This window comes from Miniopterus schreibersii (genome assembly GCF_964146895.1).
Source record: "Miniopterus schreibersii genome assembly, chromosome: 3".
NCBI lineage: Eukaryota > Metazoa > Chordata > Mammalia > Chiroptera > Miniopteridae > Miniopterus > Miniopterus schreibersii.
Window position 1 is genome coordinate 18,142,422 of NC_138103.1, and position 19,690 is coordinate 18,162,111.

Sequence of the window (19,690 nt, forward strand, 5' to 3'; positions counted from 1 at the left end):
CTTGGGAGCCAAGGCTGGCAGCAGTCTGCCTGGAATCCTAAATTCTAATCTAAGGGAAGAATCTGACTTCTGGGAAGTCTAGAGGTGGCTGGCCGAGCAGCTTTGTCACTGATAACTCAGCTCCAAGACACCACCGGAGTCAGCCTTGAAAACATGATGCCGAGTGAGAGAAGCCACATCTTAACATTATTCCATTCATGTGAGATGTCCAGAGCAGGTAAATCCAGTGACAGAAAACAAATTAGTGGCAGCCAGGGGCTGGAGGGAAGGTGTTGGGAGGAAATGGGGAGTGACTGCTGATGGGTCCAGTTTCTTTTTGGGGAGATGAAAATGTTCTGGGACTACACAGAGCTGATGGTTGTACAACACTGAGTGTACTACATGCCACTGAACTGTACACTTTAAAATGGTGTGTTTTATGTTATATGAACTTTACTTCAATAAAAAGAAAAAAGAGGCATTGCTGGAAATCTCTGGTCTCCAGGTCACAAGCCAAAGCCTACAACCCGAGCCTCCAAATTCACCTCTAGTCTTTGTCCAGGCCATCCAGTGACTGCCATTTACCTAAAATCAAGACCACTGGGGTCTGATACCCTCCAATGTGCCCACCAGAGTAACCAAAGATACCAGGTTGCCCAGGATGGAGGGAGGTTTCCAGGACTCACTGGACCGCCACTTCCCACCCCTCTCACTTCACCTCCTACCACCACTGCAAATGCAAATCTTTTATGCACCAGTAACCTTGCTTAGATGTCTTCAACGTGCCAGGCTCACTCTTTCTTTCTCCCCTCCTTCCTTCCTTCCTTCCTTCCTCCCTTCCTTCCTTCCTTCCTTCCTTCCTTCCTTCCTTCCTTCCTTCCTTCCTCCCTCCCTCCCTCCCTCCCTCCCTCCCTCCCTCCCTCCCTCCCTCCCTCCCCTCCTTCCCTCCCAATGTGTCTGTAAATTCCTCTCACCTATCATATCCCAGCATGCTTGTCACTCCCTCCAAGAAATAACATCTGGCCTTCCCAGGGCAGAATTCCTCCCCAAACCTCTCCTCACAGTGCAGAAATCAAGGGTGCAGGGTCTGGAGCCAGAGTGCCTGAGATCACATCCAGGCTCCCCCATGTCCCAAGGCATGACGTTGGTGCCTTAGTTTTCCCATCTGTACAATGGGCACAATGGTAGTTTCTTAAGGTTCTTGGGAAGATGAAGTAAATCCTTGTGAAAAGCACCCAGAACAAGGGACACACAAGCACTCAGGATGTGTTAGCTGTGATTATAAGTGTTCCTCTGCTGTGCTTGTCACAAGGAATTTTTTACTTGTCTGTCTTGCCGACCAGTCTGTATAACTATAAAAGCAAAAATTTTAATTTATTAAAACCTGCATCTCCAGCACCTAGAATGAGGCTCCAAACATCATGGGTGCTTCATAGGGTGACACACCATGCCAGTTTGCCCAGGGGTTTCCCTGGATACAGGACTTTTGGTGCTAAAGCTGGGAAAATCCTGGGCAAATCAGGACAAGCTGGTCACCCTGATGCTTCAACAAATGTTTGTAGAAAATAGCCAGGTATAAAAAGGACACCAAGGCCCATCTTGGATGGCATCAAGATCTGGAAACTGACATAAATGAGAAGGTCTTACCTTCAGAGCCTCAACTCAGAATCTGAGAAAGCAAGTTTTTAGAGGAAGATGCTCATGTGACAAGCCTCAGTCATGGATGGTCTCACAGTTCGCTCAAGGCAACGTGAGCATGTGGCCAAAGCATCACCAGATATGCTCCAGAATTGGAATCACTTAATTGGGTCTGGAATCCTGTTCCCTCCCGGATTCCTGGGGGGAGCGATGTTTCTCAACAGGGCACCCTAGGACGTGCAGCAGGGGACCAAGTCAAGATGTGGGTGGTAAGAACTTGAAAGAGGAAGTGTGGAGGCGTGCAAACACCAACAAGATAAAATCAGAAAGAAAAAAAAGCCACAGTCTCCAAGCCTCAAGATCCGTTCATTTCTATTCCCTGATGCAAATCTGTCACATTGCTGTCTGCAGGGGCACCTGGTTTCTGACAGCATCCACTCCCAATTCTGGTGGGGGTTATAGAAGTGGCGCTTCCTGTGACGATATCATCCATTCAAGATCTGGGCTCGTGATCACTGCCACCACCCCAAACTCAGAAATACCTGTCACTTGGCATTCATTACCTGGTCCTAGGCCTGGCTCTAAAGCCACTCATTCAATATGGATGATGTGTCATCATCCATTCTCCAGAAACGACAAGCTGTCTTTTTTCCGTAAGTGTCAAGAAAATTTGGAGGCTCCAGGTCACTTGTACGCCGAGATGCGGTAACATCAGCAACTCCTGCTGACTTGTGTGGCCGGGAAGGGGGAACAGAGTTCAACCTTTGCAGGCATCTCCATCCTCAGTGCTCGCTGATACCTGGCAAGGACTGAGGGGACACTAGTGGCAGATGAGGGACTTATGGAATCTTGGGTCATTTTTCCTTCCCACCCCCGTCCCTTTCTGGTGAAATGACCCATTGGCAGGCCAGGGCCAAAAGCAAAGGAGGAAGAGGGCAGAGATAATGCCAAACACAATTCCCCTTGGACACCTGTTCAAGGTACAAGGGGCTCCAAAGCAGGGCCCGATCCGAAAATGACCTGGTGGGGAAACCAAGGCCACTGCCACTGAGCTTAGGGATGTCACAGGAGGGACATCTCTGCCTGGCACCCAACACACCGCCACATGTGGCATTTTCAGAAACACCTGCATGTGGTCCCACCATTCATGAGAGTGGACGGGTGCCACCCATCGCTCAAGCGACAGCAGGGATGGCATGGACCTTGGCCTGGCCTGCTGAATACCCAACAGTTGCTCTGAGGAAAGAGAGGGCATGGAAAAATGTGAGCAGGCAGGGCATGGAAAGGGGAGTAAAAAATGCTGGGAGAAAACAGTATTAAGACAATGGAATTTTAAGGCCGGTCGAATGTTCAAGGGTAGACACTCTGGCACCAAGCTCCCTCGGTTCAAATTCTAGCCACTTCTAGGCTGGCTGAACTGGGGCGAGTTGCTTCATTTCTGTGTGCCTCGGTCTCCTCAGCTGGAAAATGGGCTGATAAAAGTATCTACACCTCGGAGGGCTGCTGTACTAATGAAGCTAGTGGGCGTACTCAGAACACTGGGCGCGTGGGTTACTATAAACACACCCGTTCTAATTATTTACAGGGAAGCTGAGTAAAGCCCAGGGAAGGAGTTGCTTGCCCACAAAGTGACATAGAGGTTTCACTGCTAAGGGGCAGGAAGGCCCAAGCACAGACCCCATCACACTTCGAGCATCAAGAAGCCATTCTCTGTAGTGGTTCAAATCTTTTCTTGTTAAAATGTAAAAGCAAAATGCCCCTCCTCCCTCAGCCTGGGCCTCAGGCCCTGGGGCTCCTTGCCTCTCGCCCACATCCACGGATTCAACAGCCTTCTTTCCTGAGCCTCAACCCCTCCAAGCCCACTCCGCTTCTGTCCTCCTCTCAGAGCTGCCAGGCACCCCCTCGGGAAGGGCTTCCTCATTTGGCCTGGCCCTGAGCCTCAGTCTCCTTCAGGGGCTGCTCCTTCCCATCAGCCCTTCTACAGCAGGTCCCCAGGGACTCGAGGGCCTGCACACAGTTCCAGTGGTCCCCCCACTCCTCAACCCCACACGCATCCAGCCGACCATGACCCATTGCTGGACAACTTCATCTTCGCATAAGAAAAGATGCTCCTCTCTCTCCAAAGCAGGGAGATGCAGTTACAACCACAGGGAGACAGATGGCCAGGCTTAACGTCGGCAGGGAGAAGTTCCCTGGACATCACATACCTGCTGATAGGATGGGGTGAAAAAGACACTTCAGCTCTGTGGTCTTCCTCCCCCAAACCTCTGACCCCAGGTTCATCATGAGAAAACATCACACAAACCCCACCCTGGACAACTTCTTACAGGGGACCAGGTCAATACTCCTCAAAACTGCCGAGGTTAAGGAAACCAGAGGAGGAAAAGACATGACAACTACATACAGTGTAGGATCCTGGAACAGAATCTAGTGGAAAAAAACTGGTGACCTTCAAACAAAGTCTGGAGTTTGGTTAATAGTAAGGTGCCAATGTCAGTTTCTTAGTTGCGACAAACGTACCTGGTGATGTAAGACGTTAACAATGAGGGCGCAGCTGGATGGAGTATACGGGACTTCTGCACTAACTCTGCCACTTCTCTGTTAATCTAAAACTATTCTAAAAATAAAAGGTGTTTTTAAAATAAACTCACAACTGATAACAGGATATTTTCACCCATTATTAGATCTGCCATTTTCACCCTGGCAAAGAGCAAAGCATTTGGTTGCACACGGCGCTGTCCTGGCTGTAAATGTCACACAGTACTGGTGGGAAGGTAAACTGAGGCTTATGCAATGGAAGCATCTGCCAAAATCTAACATGCACGAGTCCTCTGACCCAGCAATTCCCCTCCATGAATCTGTATTAGAGATAACCCCATACATGGGGAAAGTGACAAAACCAGGAGCACACAGGGGTATTCCCCGCAATGTTGCTAGAAACCACCTAATCGTCCATCAGCAGGGAGCCGGGTAGATCAGTGATGGTCCATCCGCCCAAGGCAATGGTATGCAACCGTCAAAACAGAACGAGGAAGTTTTTTGTGCTGAAATGCAGTAATCCCCAAGATATGTCACTGCCTGAAAAAATCCCAAAGACCGTTTATAGCAAGCCACCATTTGTGTATCAGAGAACATACATATTTCCTTATGTAATAAGCAGAAATATCTCCAAACGGATACACAAGAAACTGCTAACAATGGCTGCCAATAAGCAGGGCAGGTGAACTGGGGATGCAGTGGAACGAATGCTTTTCACATTTATAACCTTGTTGATCTTTTGTATACTGAACCAGAGCAATATTACATAATAAAAATTAAATTAAGAAAAATAAATTAAATTTAATGTGTTTATTATCTATAACTCAACAAATTTATAATTTGATTATAACTTTATATTTGTAATTATATTTATAATGAAAATAAATCCAATCTTTTTTTAATAGAGAAAAAAGCCTCCTTTACAAACCCTTATCTGCCTTCCCCAAGCTGGCCTCCTAGGTCCTCCTGCCTCCGAGTGAAATGACATCATCACAGCCCTTTGTCCCGTGAACTGTGTCCCATGTTCCTACCCAGCACCTGGCCCTTGGCCCCTCCCGGAATGTTTGCACAGTGATTAAGCTTCTGATCATTTCTATTTGGTGAGAAGATGTGTACTCTACCATTCCTGCTATATAATTCCAAATTTGTACTAACCACATCCTATTTACCAAAATAAAGTTATTCCCTTTGCATTTTGTGCTATTATCCATTTTCTTTTTTTAGTTTAATTTAAAATCTCCCATCACCATTTATCCCCTCTATGCCCTCTTCCACCTCCACCCACCCACCTGCTATTACCCATTTTTCACACAGGAGGTTCTGAAAGCTGATGGTAGATAAGGGGCTGGGGAGACACGGATCCTCCCTCGACGGCCCTAAGGAACCCATCTGGGGAGGTAAAGTTAACCAACACGGAGAGATTACGGGGGCAGACACAAGGGGAAACTGAGTCCAGGTTCTAAGGCAAGTAGAGGGTCTGGGGGACAGTGTGGCCAAGCGTGCAGAACAGACACACCTGTGTCCTATGGTGAGGCCAAAGGGTACAGTCGGGTTATGGGAACATTCACACCACCAACAGCCCGGCCTGGACAAGGTGGGCACCAGGCTGGACCCTCTAGGGACGGATCTCACACAAGGGTTCTGTTTCATTAACCAGTAGCCCAAGAGCAACTTCAAAACCCCCCAAAAGTATTCAATTCCTGCCAAGGAGAGTTCAGATTCTAAAAATAAGCCTCAAAACCTAGAACACTGGGAGAAACCAACCACAGCAAAAGCCACCCAACAACTACCCCGTCAGTGCAAACACACATCAAAGGCCCCACGGCCCACAGCCAAGGGGGTCCTTCCCCCAGATTACGTCTAAACAACGCAAATGCCAGTCTCATGGTGTTGCTTCATTCTGACTGACAGCCTCTTTCAACATCCCTCCCCAGAAAGTATCTTAACCATGTTCTAAAATTGATCCCATATTTCCCTCTGCCTTCTTAAAATGTGCAAAAATAATTAAGAAAATGCTTGTTGGCTATGCTATCCCAGGCTGCCCAGAGTCCAACCTGGACCGATGGCAGCACAGCCCCCAACCCTCCTCTCCGTCTGCTGATTCACAGCTTCCGACAACTGGGAAACCAGAAGCTGGGGTGTGAGGACTCCAGGTAAAGTAAGAGTTACTAGTTTCCTTGGGTGCCACCTATGAGAAAGGTAAACAGCCTGGGCATCTGGCTTAATGCTAACACCTACACTACTTGGCAGTCTTATATTTGCTTATTTCCTCAGTTTTGGATCTATTCCAGATGACTGTGGGTACTGTAATTGTCATGTCTTTGAAAACTATGGAAAACAACAGTCTCGCCTTTAGCAAGGCTTAGGAGTAAGGTGAGACAGCGAGGCAAACGTTAACCTCTGTGCTCTTTTCAAGCCTGTCCCATGTCCCCGCCTAGCCCATGCCACGCAGCCCTGATGGCATATGCCTTCCTCATGCGGCCTAATTGCCTCCTGTCTGCGAGTTAGGTTCTGCTGCCCAAATGGACCACACTACACCCCTCCAAGGCAAGCAAGGGCTCTGTTGTTTCTCTGGATTCCCCACAGGGCTTTGGGAAAGCGATACACAGCCTACCTCCTTGCAGAGCTGAGATTTCATGTGCATATATGACCTACACTACCCCACAGACAACAGGCATATTCACAGTGCCAGCTCTTTTGAAGTGTGCATTAGAAGAATTCTTCTTACAGAAGAATTCCAAGTGCCCTAGCCAGTTTGGCTCAGTGGTCAGAGCGTAGGCCCACAGACTGAAGGGTCCCGGGTTCGATTCCAGCCAAGGGCAGGTACCTCGGTTACAGGCTCTATGCCCGGACCTGGTCTGGGTGCGTGCAGGAGGCAACCAATCCATGTGCCTCTCTCACTTCAGTGTTTCTCTTCTCTCCCCTTTCGCTTCTCTCCTTCTGAAAAGCAATGGAAAAAATATCCTTAATGAGGATTAAAAAACGATAAAAAAAAAAAAATTCCAAGTGACATGTGTAGATACCCTCCACTCTAGGAGGTGAAGTTTAATCTCTTCCCTCCTACTCCTGGTACAAGCTGGATTTAGTATCTTGTTTTTAAATAATAAATAAAAAGAGAAAAAGAGTAACTCTACAGTGGAGAAACCTGGCAAACCCCACCTTCATCTAGCAATGAAGGTTAATGTTATTAGCAATGTCACATGGCTATCATGTGTCCCCTGATGTGATGTGACGTAACAGGAAGGGCATGTCACCTCTGTGGCATTCTTCCACAAACCCATAACTCCTTTGTAATCATGACAAAAACATCTGACAAACCCAATTTGAGAAAAATTCTACAAAATCCCTGCCTGGGACTCCTGAAAAACAGTCATGAAAAACAAGGAAAGACTGAGAAACTGTAACCGACCAGAGTACACTGGGAGACGGGGGATTAAGAGCAACGTGGTACCCTGGATGGGATCTTGGACCAGAAAAATGGACATCAGTGGAAAAACTGGTGAACTCCAAATAAGGTCTGGAGTTTGGTTAATAGTGAGGAACCAATGTCAGTTTCTTAGTTTGACAAATATACCGTGATGATGTAAGATGTTGACAACAGGGAAACTGGGTGAGGAGTATGCGGGAACCCCTATATTAACTGCAACTTTCCTGCAGATCTAAAATTAAACTTATTATAAGGCAAACTGGGGCAGGCAGGCCTCATCCAAAGTTGCTCAAGTTAAATTTTTAAAATATATGTACAGGGTGTCCCCCAAAAAATGTACACACACTTTAACAGCTGATAGCTCAATTTTGAAAAAGAAATGTATTTTAATAAACACTGCCTTTATAATTATTCAAAGTGTGTGTATACATTTTTGGGGACATCCTATATATAAAAAAGGGTGTTGTGTGTTGTTTTTTAAAAAGAAAGTATTTTTTTATTGTATTTTGGTTTCTAATATTTCTAACTAGGAAGGTTAAAAAAATTAAGTGGATGACCAGGGTTTCTAATATTTCTAATTGGGAGGTTTAAAAAGAAAGAAAGAAAAAAGATATCCCCAAATTTAAGCAAATGATCAGGCGTTTAAGATATAAGTAATCTCCCAAACTCCTCCCAGCTGAATACACATTAATATTCCACAAATCTGTCCCCCTCCCTTAAGATGTAACTTTCAAAACTCTCAACAAAGTGGTCTAACCACATGTTGGTAATAAACTCTTCTAAAAATACATCTTCATGATGTGTATAAAACTGTTTTCTGGATTTAGGTATCAGACCAACACACAAAAGGGCAAGGCCTTCAGAGAGAAGATAAAGCAGTGTTTTCACCACCAACTTAATCCTCTAAGATCAGTTCTTTCAGGAAGAAAAAAGGAAGATTATTCAATTCCACTCCCCGCCTCCACCCTCCAGCCCCAGAAAAGAAACCAGGGAGACATCCTGGAATATGTGTAACAGAAATGACCCCAGGAGACCCCAGGAAAAAAGGGATTCCTTCAGCAAAAGAAGGGCACACATGCAAATTGTCAGGTCTCCAAAGAAAATAGCCCAATTTGTACACAAGGTGGAGGACCAGCTGGGAAAGGCCCAAAATATCTGGTCTTTTACAGTCTCAGGAGAAAAATGTTTTTTTACAATAGTGTAAGCAAAAGTGAAACCTGGTTACAAAAGCCCTAAGGAACTCTTTCACTTTTACCTTTATTACACGGAATATCGGTAGTCGGGGCCATTGGCTAGACATCTTTAAAATACAAAGACTCTGCAACGCTGTTTTTGTTGTAATGGAATTTAACATGCTTATGGCTCCAGAAAAAGTCCAACATAAGTTAGTAAGGAGGGAGAATTTAGACAAAAGAGGAAATTGGCATCTCCAGCCATCTTCGGGAAAGGAAGTGAAAAATTATACCATGGTTGTTAGGCTATCTGACACCCCAACAAATTCAGATTCAGTCCACTTCCATAAAAATACAGACGTTCACAGTGCAATGTTTCAGAGAAATGCTTTCAAATTCCATCTTCTGAATTCTGTCTGTTTCTGCAGGGCAGTATATTCCACAAGTCAAAGATACAGTTACCACAATCTGAAAGGCAGGTTCAAACACAGCGCGAGTACAAATTACAGTGAATTGCAGAATGGAAAATGCTTCGATTGGGGAGTTGGGCTGCTCCCCCAGAGCCAGAGCGGGCAATTTCCCTCTGGATTCCTGGTGAAACCACTTCCCCAGTTTTCACATGACGGTTTTTGATGAAACAGTGCAATGAGAACATTAATGGGACTGCATCAAGACAAAATTGTGTGTACCCTGATTGCAACTCCATAAAAAAACAGGCACCATGACAAAAGGCCAGGCAGCTGAATTAAAAAAACCCGAACATGTTAGCTGTTACACTCACATGCTGAGATTATGCCTCATTTTCTTCATCTTACATACTTTCTGTAATATTGTTATTTTGAGTATAACTTTAAAAAATATCAATGATAACCTCCCTGAACTCAAGGTTCAGGCAAGTCAATGCTAAGCTCTTAAATCTACCCCAGAAACACAGTCAATTCTAAAGCTCCAAGAGCTAAGTAGCTTAAATTCTCCGGCACTATCTTTCCTGAAGTTAACACCAAAAAGAATGAAGTGATAAAGAAAGTGCCTCAGGCCCGACCAGGAGTGCCTCAGCAGTTAAGCATCGACCTATGATCCAGGAGATCGTGGTAGATTCCCAGTCAGGGCAAATGCCTGGGTTGGGGGCTCGATCCCCAGATCCCCAGTGTGTGTGTGTGGGGGGGGGTTTGTGCAGCAGACAACCGATCAATGACTCTCATTACTGATGTTTCTATCTCTCCCTCTCCCTTTCTCTCTCTGAAATCAATAAAGATATAATTTTTTTTAAAAAGTGCCTTAGGCTTTCAGGATCCTGGTGAATTAACTTCCTACCTACTAGGTAGGGGAGCAGGAAATCACTACAGACACCCTAGATTCTGTCCACACCTCAAACCCTATGAAATTACACACAGTTCCTCTACTGAAATAAGTAAGTTGAGGGGCAACTTCATTAGCTACAGAAGTGTTACCACAGCTGCCCAGAGTGCCAACGCAGATTCAAACAACAGGATGAAATTTCCAGGCTTCAGGAAAGTACGGCTTTAAGCTCAAATAACAATTTTATGGTAAGTAACCACCAATCAAGTGCTGAACAGGCCATGGACAGCCAAATGAGCACCAAAGACATCACAAACACGTCTGCACTAAAGAGAGACAGTTAAGGAGGCCTATCTGCCTGATGAGATGGGTCACCTCACCCACAGGGCTATTTTCAAGGCAGCAAAAGCAAAACAGAGGACAAGGCCCAGTACCAAGACTCCAGGACTTCCTCATATGGATCTCCTTTTTCCCACCATCACTATAGCTGTGGGGAGATTCATCTTGGGTGGCAGAATTTTAAGTCCCTGACAGGCACCAGCCTGTTCTCAGAATGGGATCATACACACTTCTGGTCAGTGTGGATGGTCAAGGACCGCAATTCATACACTGTTTATGTCCTTGAAAGTTAATTTAAGCTGGAAATACCTTCTGACTCCTCTCTCAATGGTTCCTTTTACTGTCCTCAACCCTGGGCGTGTCTGCGCCTCCTCCGAAGCTTTGCTGAGATGCTTCTGCAAATGCGGAATGCTGCCGGTGTCCCCATGTCCCTCTGCCAAATGTGCTCAGGCGTCAGCTTTGCTATTAAACTTTTCTTGATTAACCTGTCCCCATGCTCAAAGCAACTTCCCTTCCATTTCTCCTAACCCCCATTCGGGCATTAGTGAGCACTGGCTCTTTCACAACTGTGTGTGTTTCCACTTGCCACTCATAGCATAAACCCCTTAGGACCAGGAGCCATTCCTTCTGTGTCCTTTCCAGGGCAAGGGTAGCACTTCATTTCCCCACAGCCAGCCTGAAGGGACTGAAGGAACAAAGTGAAATTTACTCACCAAAAAGAGCGAATTACTTCAGCCTAGTATTTTAGAGACTTAACAAATTGATTCTCCGTCTCAGATCAATCACCAAGTCACTTAATCCATGGCAACATTACAAGGATACTTTTTCAAATGTGAATAAAAGCATCTATTATTAATGCCTTAAAGTAATAGGAAAGAGGAAAGATGGGCCTCTCCCATAGTAGACCTACAATAAGTGTTTCTTAGAGAGTCTGGTGCACATTAGATCCCAAAGCAAGGACTGGCTGAGAGGAAAGCCAAGTGCAGCATGGGTGTTATTCTACGCCAGGTAGAACAGGTCACCTGCTCTCTGGATTCTGATCCAACTATGATAAAACCAAACATGGTGGCAGAATCCAAGCTCTCTTTGCAGGCACCCAGGTTAGTCTTATTTTAAAAGATCCACTCTGAGAAGGTTAGGGGTGGGAGTAGGAAAGTAAGTGAGCCTCACCTTAATGCAAACCATGGTTTTCCTTAAAAGGGCCCCAGGAGAACTGCAGGGACAACTTTCCTTCCAAAAGGCCCCTGAACCAGCACCAAGGCGGAGGGGAGAGATTTATCTCCCATGGGAAGACTGGTGGCAGAGTCTAACCTGATGGGTTAGATAGGAAGGCCCTGTGGTTTCCAGAAACTGGATTTCCCAACCACCAAAGCACAGTCCAAGGGTGGATGGCATCAGCCCCACTATCCCAAAGCACAAAAGTGAAAGCTAGTGAAGGTCCAACTGACCTGATCCCTGAAATGATGGCCCTTCCAGGATTCACCATTTCCCCTCCCTGACCTTGATCAGGAGCTCCTGGCCTAACACCCAGCCCGCTGCCATATGCATACTGACCTGGAAAGCTAAGGGGAGGGCACCTGCCTAGCTTGGCGGGAGGGGCAATGTCCACCTCAGCCACAGGTTCCCCTGCCTGTGCCCACAGCATTCATCCTGACGGGAAAATGGGCAAACTCCTGCGCTCACTGGGTGCCAATCTTACGGGGCAGCGGGAATCTAGCCAGGCCAAGGCTCCCTTTGCGTTGTGTCCCAGATTTTCATCTCCCGGGACTCCCCAGGCCCGCGGGTGTCCACACGGGCACCCACTGAGGGTGGTCCTGGGTCCTGCGTGAATTCCCCCGGGAAGGGGCAGAAACGCAGATGCCGTGGCCCCTAGAAGCCGAATTTCTGGGACCTGTATCGGGAGATTCGTCGGGGTTTGTTGTTTGGTTTTGTTTCAGAATTCCCGGGTGACGAGTCTGAAAAAATCTCAACTTTAAGATCGCAGCCACCAGGGCGAATCGCGACTTCCCTGAAAAGATGAGGGCAGTGCTTGCCGCAGAGCGCGCCGCGCACCCGGAGAAGCGCGCTTTCAGCTCGGGGACGGGCGACCCCGCCGCGCGCGATCCGCGAACGATCGGCCCACTCGGGGCGCCGGAGTGGACCCCGCCCGTCCCACGGCCGAGACAAGCGCTGGGAGGCTGGAAACCCGCCCGCGCCGGCCCCGCGAGGGAGTTCTCGGCCGGAGCCCCGCGCCCGCCACCCGGTCTCGAACCCCGGGGCCCGCCGGGGTCGTCGGCCGCCAAGACCGGCGCGAAGCCCCGGGTCCCCCGGCCTCAGCTGCTCCCGGGCCCCCGGCAGGTGCTCGCACCCAGGGCCCCCCGGCTCCCGGCCCCGCCGCCGTGCCTCCCTTAGCGCCCCGGCTGCTGCCCCGCCGCACTCACCGCCGCTCGCGCCGCCAGTCGAGCCGGGAGATCTGAGCCGGCAGCGCAGGCGGGCGGGCCGGCGGCACCTCGGCGGGGGCGGGGGCGGGGCCAGGAGGGGCGGGGCCAGGAGGGCGGGGCGGGGCCAGGAGGGGCGGGGCGGGGCCAGGAGGGGCGGGGCGGGGCCAGGAGGGGCGGGGCGGGCGGCCCGGGCTTCCTGCTCCTCGCTGCCTCCCAGCGTCGCCAGCAGCCGCGCCTGGGCACCCCCGGGCCACCACCCCCGGCCCTCGCCCGCCCGGCCTGACCCCGCGAGAGACCGCCTGCCCTCTGGACTCTGCCCTTCCCCTCCACCTCTCTGGTTTCCCACCGGCCAGATTGCACCCCGGACCTCCCCCCTCCCTGGAACCCCCAGTTTCAGCCCAGGCCCCTAGTGCCGACCTCGGGGCCCCCAACTCGCTCCTGGGGTCTCCCATTTCAGATTCTGCGCCTGCCCCTCCACCCCCGCCTCACGCCTCGGCATTCCTTCCCCTCCCCCACCCTCAGACACCGGGACCACCCACCTCAAGTCCCAGATCGCGTGTTGAGGGATCCCCGCTCCTTGTCCTTTTGAGGGTGGCCCTTATCCCCCCGTAACTCAAATCTGTACGTTCAGGCGCATCCAGACAGCCCTAAGTACTCCTTGGGCCTTCGAGTAAGTCAGTTCCTCTGGGCCTCAGTCTCCTGTCTGTAAAATGGGTGTAACAGTACCTATCTCTTACGATCTACTGAGGATTAACTGAAATAATGCAGGCAAAGGGTTTAGCATAGATTGTGTTAAATAAATCTTATCTGCTATTTTTACTGCTTTGTAGGTCCCCAGGGTGGCCTGTGGCCCCTAGGCACTGTCTTACGTCATCACTGGAAACTCTGGAAATTAGTAATTCCTGTTTCAACATCCACTCAACCCTCTGCCGGTAAATGACTGCTGCCTGCCTGTTTGATAAGAGCCCATCTGGCTGCTACTGTAATATCTGAAGCCCTGATGGAGCAGGGTTCCCTGGTGAGTCATTATAGGGCATTAATGGGCTTGTGCTGGGCTTTGAGAGTATAGAGTCCTGGAGATGGGTGGAGCCCTGGTGTGGCTGTAGGGAGAAATGCCACTTGGGCATTCCTGGATTCGTAGACCTGGATCCTAGAACTCCTCTGGTGGTGGAATCCCCTGCCTTTACAGAGACAGGGAGACACTGAGACCTAAACAGGGAGAGTGACTCGCCCAAGGTCCCACAGCAAACTGTCCTCTCCATCCCTGTTCAAATCACTCACCACCGTTCATTATGTCAACCCAGCTACCATCAGCCATGCCCGTGTTACTCAATCAGAGGAGGAGATTTCAAAGTCCTCCCAAGCATGGGGACTTGTCAGGTAGACGTTATTAGTAAGGCCAACCTTTTTTTTTTTTTTTTTCTAACTATAGAGAAAGCTGGATTGTGCCCAACCTCGACCATTCTCCATCCTCAAGGTGGGCAGAAGGACCTGTTGTCCTGACATTAAACCAGAGTATCCTAAACCATCAAGACACAAGCCCTACAGAAAATCTGTCAGAGAAAAATGTTTAAAAACCAGCCCCGTGTATCGGATGTTCTCCCTCCCATTCTTTCCTTCTGTTCTACAGAGTGAAAGGCAATCACACACCTGAATTTCCTTCTGTCTTTTACTTGGTGCTACCACATTTTCATGCATTTTTCTCCCCTCAACTGCAGGAGCTGGCTGTGTTTTTTCATCTGCCCTAAACACTTACCACGGCTGTGAGTATTCGATTTTTTTCTGGGGAGAGCTGTAAAACTGTAACCCTTTTCTTAATCCCCGAAAAACCACAGAGATTGAATTTCCAACCCAATGCTTCCGAGAAGCCAAGAAAAGTAAACTGGCCAAATGATTATCTCAATAGGCGCAGAAAAAGCATCTGACACAATCTAACACCTTTTCATGATAAAAACACTCAACAAACTAGGAATTGAAGAGAAGTTTGTTAACCTGATAAAGACCATCTGTGCAAAGCCCGCAGCTGGCATCATCCCCACTGAGATCAGGTTCAAGCAAGGATGTCAGCTCTTGCCACTGCTTCTCAATACTGTGCTGGAAGTTCCAGCCATGGCAATTAGGCAAGAAACAGAAGTAAAAAGCACCCAGGTTGGAAAGGAAGAGTAAAACTGTCTCCATTCTCAGATGGCATGATATTCTGTATAGAAAATCCTAATGAATCCACACATACACAAACTAGTCGTGCTAATAAGCAGGGCGAGCAAGATGGCAGGATGCTACGGCAACGGACAAAAATCAGTTGCATTTCCATACACTAACAAGGAGCGATACAAAAATGAAATTCAGAAAATAAGGAAGTTTAAGAATTGTACACTAAAAACTGCAAAACATTGCTGAAATTAAAGAGACCTTAATAAATGGAAAGACATTCATGTGATGTCAGAGTTCTATCAGAGACATGGAACCAGACAGATAAATAGATACATGATTGATGATAGACAGATAGATGATAGATGATAGATAGGTAGATAGATAGATGATAGATGATAGATAGATAGATAGATAGATAGATAGATAGATAGATAGATAGATAGATGATAGATAGATGATAGATAGATGATAGATGATAGATAGAGATAGATGATAGATAGATGATAGATGATATAGATAGATGATAGATAGATAGATAGATAGATAGATAGATAGATAGATAGATAGATAATAGATAGATGATAGTTATAAATAAATATATGTGAAACTCTTAGGCAGGAGCTGAAACTCTAATCCATAGGTAGAATTCTTCCTCTGGTAAACCTCAGTTTGCTCTTAAAGACTTTCAACTGATTGCATGAGGCCCAAATTACCAAAATAATCTCCTTTACTTAAAGCCAACCTGTAGCAGTTACGACATCAACAGCACACCTTCACAGCAACACCTGGGTTAGTGTTTCCTTGAATTACTGGGTATTATAGCCTAGCCAAGCTGACACATAAAACTAACCACCAGAGATGGCACTACCCCCCCAAACCAATGTACAAATCTAATGTAATCTCTATCAAAATCCCAACTGCCTTTCTTGCAGAATTATACCAACTGATGCTAAAATTCATATAGAATCACAAGGGACTCCAAATAATGAAAAACAATCTTGAAAAAACACACCCAAAGTTGCCTTCATTTTTTCACGAGTCTCGATTACGAAAGTTACTATAAACACTACAGCGATCAAATCACGTGGTATTAACCTAAGACTAGACCTATAAATCAACAAAATAAAATCGGGAGTCCAGATATAAACCCATACATGTGTGGCCAATAGATTTTCAACAAGGGCGTCAAAATCATTCCCTGGGGCAAGAGTCTCTACAGCAAGTGGTGCTAGAAGAACTGGATGTCCATAGGCACGAGAATGAAGTTGGAGCCCTACCTCATACCATACACAAAATTTAACCCAAAAGCGGAAAACTATAAAACTCTTGGAAGGAAGCAAAAGTGTAAATCTTCATGACTTTGGATTATTAGATTAGGTAATGGTTTCTTAAATATACACCAAAAGCACAAGCAACAAGAGACAAAAATAGATAAACTGAACTTCATCAAAATTAAAAACCTTTGTGCACCTAAGGACATTATCAAGAGTGTGAAATGACGCTTGGCCGGCGTGGCTCAGTGGTTGAGCATCGAGCTAGGATCCAGGAGACTGCGGTTCGATTCCCAGTCAGGGGCGTGCGGGAGGCAGCCGATCAATGGCTCTCATCATTGATGTTTCTAACTCTCTTCCTCTCTCTCAGATCAATAAAGATATATATTTTTTTTAAAAAAGTGTGAAAAGACAACCTACAGAATGGGGGGAAATATTTGCCAATCGTATATTTGATTGCAGTCATATAGATTGATCGATCTATCTAGATTTTATAAAGAACTCTTACAACTCCACAACAAAAAGACAAGCAAGCCAATTTTTAAGATGGGCATTGGGTCGATGAAAATGTTCTGCAGAAAGGCGAACCTCTGGAGGCAGTAAGATCGGTGGTTGCCAGGAACTGGGGGGATCAAAGACAGATAAATTGGCAGAGCCAAGAAGAAGTTTAGGGCCTTGAAAATACTGGTGGGCCCTTGTCATTCTGTATTTGTCCAAACCCACAGAGTACACAATGCCAGGAATGAGCTCTAATGTAAACTAGAGACTTTGGGTGATAGCGATGGGTCAGTGTCAGTGTAGGGTCATCAGTTTTAACAAACGTACCACTCTGGAGGGGATGTTTATAATGGGGAGGCTGTGCACATGTGGGGGGAAGGGATGTGGGAAATTTCGGTACCTTCCTTTTAAGTTTCTGTGAAGCTAAAACTGCTCTTTAAAAATTGTCCTTTTTTTGGCCCCGGCCAGCGTGGTTCAGTGGTTAGAGCGCCAGCCGGTGCACAGAAGGGTCATGGGTTCGATTCCTGGTCAAGGGCGCGTAGCTCCCTTGTGGGTTTGCTCCCCGTCCCCGCCTGGGCGTGTGCTGGAGACAACCAGTCCATGTGTCTCTCTCATATCGATGTTTCTCTCTCTCTCCTCCTCTCTCTCCCTCCCTTCCATTCTCTCTGAAAAACAATGGAAAAACAATCTCCTCAGGTGGGTATTAACAAAACAAAAAAAAGTCTTTAAAAAAAAAAGTTCTGGAGATGGATGGTGGTGATAGTTGCACAACATTGTGAATGCCACTGAAATAAATGTACACTTAAAAATGGTTAAAATGGTAAATTTGATGGTATCTATATTTTACCACAAAACAATAAAATTAAGTTAAATTAAAAGTGGGCAAAGGACTTGAATAGACATTTCTGCAAAGGAGATACACAAATGGCCAACCAGCACATGAAGAAATGCTCAATATCATTAGTCATCGGGGAAATGCAAATGAAAACCACAATGACATACCACCTCATACCCACTACAGTGGTTATAATTTTTTTTTTCAATGGAAATAGCAAGTGTTGGGAAGGATGTGAAGAAACTGAAACCCTCAAGCATTGCAGGTGGAACTAGAAAATGGTGCGGTTACTGTTTCATCCTTAGGTGGCCAAATAAAAATGTGTACAGGAATATGCACAGTGGCCTCATTCACAGGAGGCAAAGGTGAAAATAAGCCAAAAGCCCATCAGCTGATTACTGGGTCAACAAAATGCGGTATATCCATATGATGGAAAATTATTTGGTCATAAAGAGGAAGGAAGTACCGAAACATGTTGCATTGTGGATAAACGTTGAAAACATTTTGCTAAGTGAAAGAAGTCAGTCACGAAAGGACACGTCTTTTGATTCCATCTGCATGAAATTTTGAGAATATGCAAATCCACAGAGACAGAAAGCTGATCAGCGGTTGCCAGGGGCTGCAAGGAGTGGGAAGTGACTGCTAATGCGTATGGGTTTTCTTTTTGGGGGTGCTAAAAATATTCTGGAAGTTGGTAGCAGTGGTGGTTCCACAATATTTTGAATGTACTTAAATGTGACTAAATTGTAGAGTTTAAAATGGTTAAAATGTTAAATTGTGTAGTATGTGAATTTTATTTCAATTAAAAAAAAAAAGTAAACCAGGCATCTCTTGTATGTCCTGTTTGAACACAGAAGGATGGGGGTGCCACACAGTTTTACTGGACACTTGTGACTGTTTTCTCTTCCCACTGAAGACTTTGCAGCTGTGTTCTAATCAGAAAGGGCCCAGGACAGGATCTGGGAAGTAGACACACATACACCAGTAGCCCTGGAATCACAGGGACCAGTTAGAAGGGAGAGACTTCCTCTGGGTGAGACTTCCTCATTCTACTTAAAAAATGACATCAGCCAGGGGAGAAAAACAGGCTTCCTAAAAAAATACAGAATAGGATACATTTTGTTAAAAAGAAAAATACACACACACACACACACACACACACACACACACACATGCCTGGAAAAGAGTCTTCATACTTTTTCAAGGATAAAGAACACTATAAAAGGTTGTCTCTGAGTGATGAAAATTAAGAATTTTTTTTCTCCTTTTGCTACTCTTGATTTTCTAACATTTCAAGAACAAACACAAATTCTTTTTTTTTTTTTTTTTAACTAATTTTTAAAAAAGGAATTCAGTTTCTGAAAATAGCCTCCACCGCCTGGTCTGTGTTACTCATAACAATGAATTCTGGTAACTAATGTTTCCATAACACCTTTCCATTTCCAAAACACATTTCCCACACACATCACACAACTCATCCTCGCAAAGGCAGAGACTCTGACTGCTGAGCTACGCAGATGGGGAAGCTGAGGCCAGAGGGAGGAGACACTGGCCCAAGGTTGCACCCCCACCCTGTGCCCTGATCCTGGCTCACTGTCCTTGCTGGAGCCATAGCTCTGGACGCTTGGGAGCAGAGAGGCCTTGGTAGAGTTGCCAGATATAGCAAATAAAAACACAAGATAAATTTGAATTTCAGATGAACAGCAAGTGATTGTTTAGTGTAAGTATGTCCCAAATATTGCACAGGACATACTGAAACTAAAAATCAAAATAAATCACTCATAGTCTAAAATTTATATTTCACTGGGTGTTCTCTATTCTATCTGGCAATGTCACCTGCCTGATCTACTTTTGGCCAGGACAGGAGTCCCAAGTCAGTCCCTTGTCTCTGTTTGTGGGTGATGGCACCTGCAGCCAGTGCCCAGGTAGAGGCCCAGGCTGAGACCCAGAATTACCTGGCCAGCCTTTCCCCCAGAGGTGCGGGACCCTGACCAAAGTGCTTTTACATTCATTATCTCATTTTTATCCTTCAAAAAACCCTCCTGTTTTACAGATGAGGAAACTGAGGCCCAGACAGGTTAAGTAACAAGCCCTAAGTCATACAGCAAGAAGGTGACTGAAGA

At 46.4% G+C, this 19,690-nt stretch overlaps 1 protein-coding gene across 1 annotated transcript in view; it reads right to left on the bottom strand.

Annotated features, from left to right (window-relative positions):
* The window catches only part of LITAF (lipopolysaccharide induced TNF factor), a 28,040-nt gene extending 15,159 nt beyond the window's left edge, over positions 1–12,881 (bottom strand). The window contains exon 1 of the mRNA XM_081132541.1: positions 12,813–12,881. The gene's annotated coding sequence lies outside the window, so the exon portion shown is untranslated. The remainder of the gene's footprint in view (positions 1–12,812) is intronic.
* Positions 12,882–19,690: the final 6,809 nt, after the last annotated feature.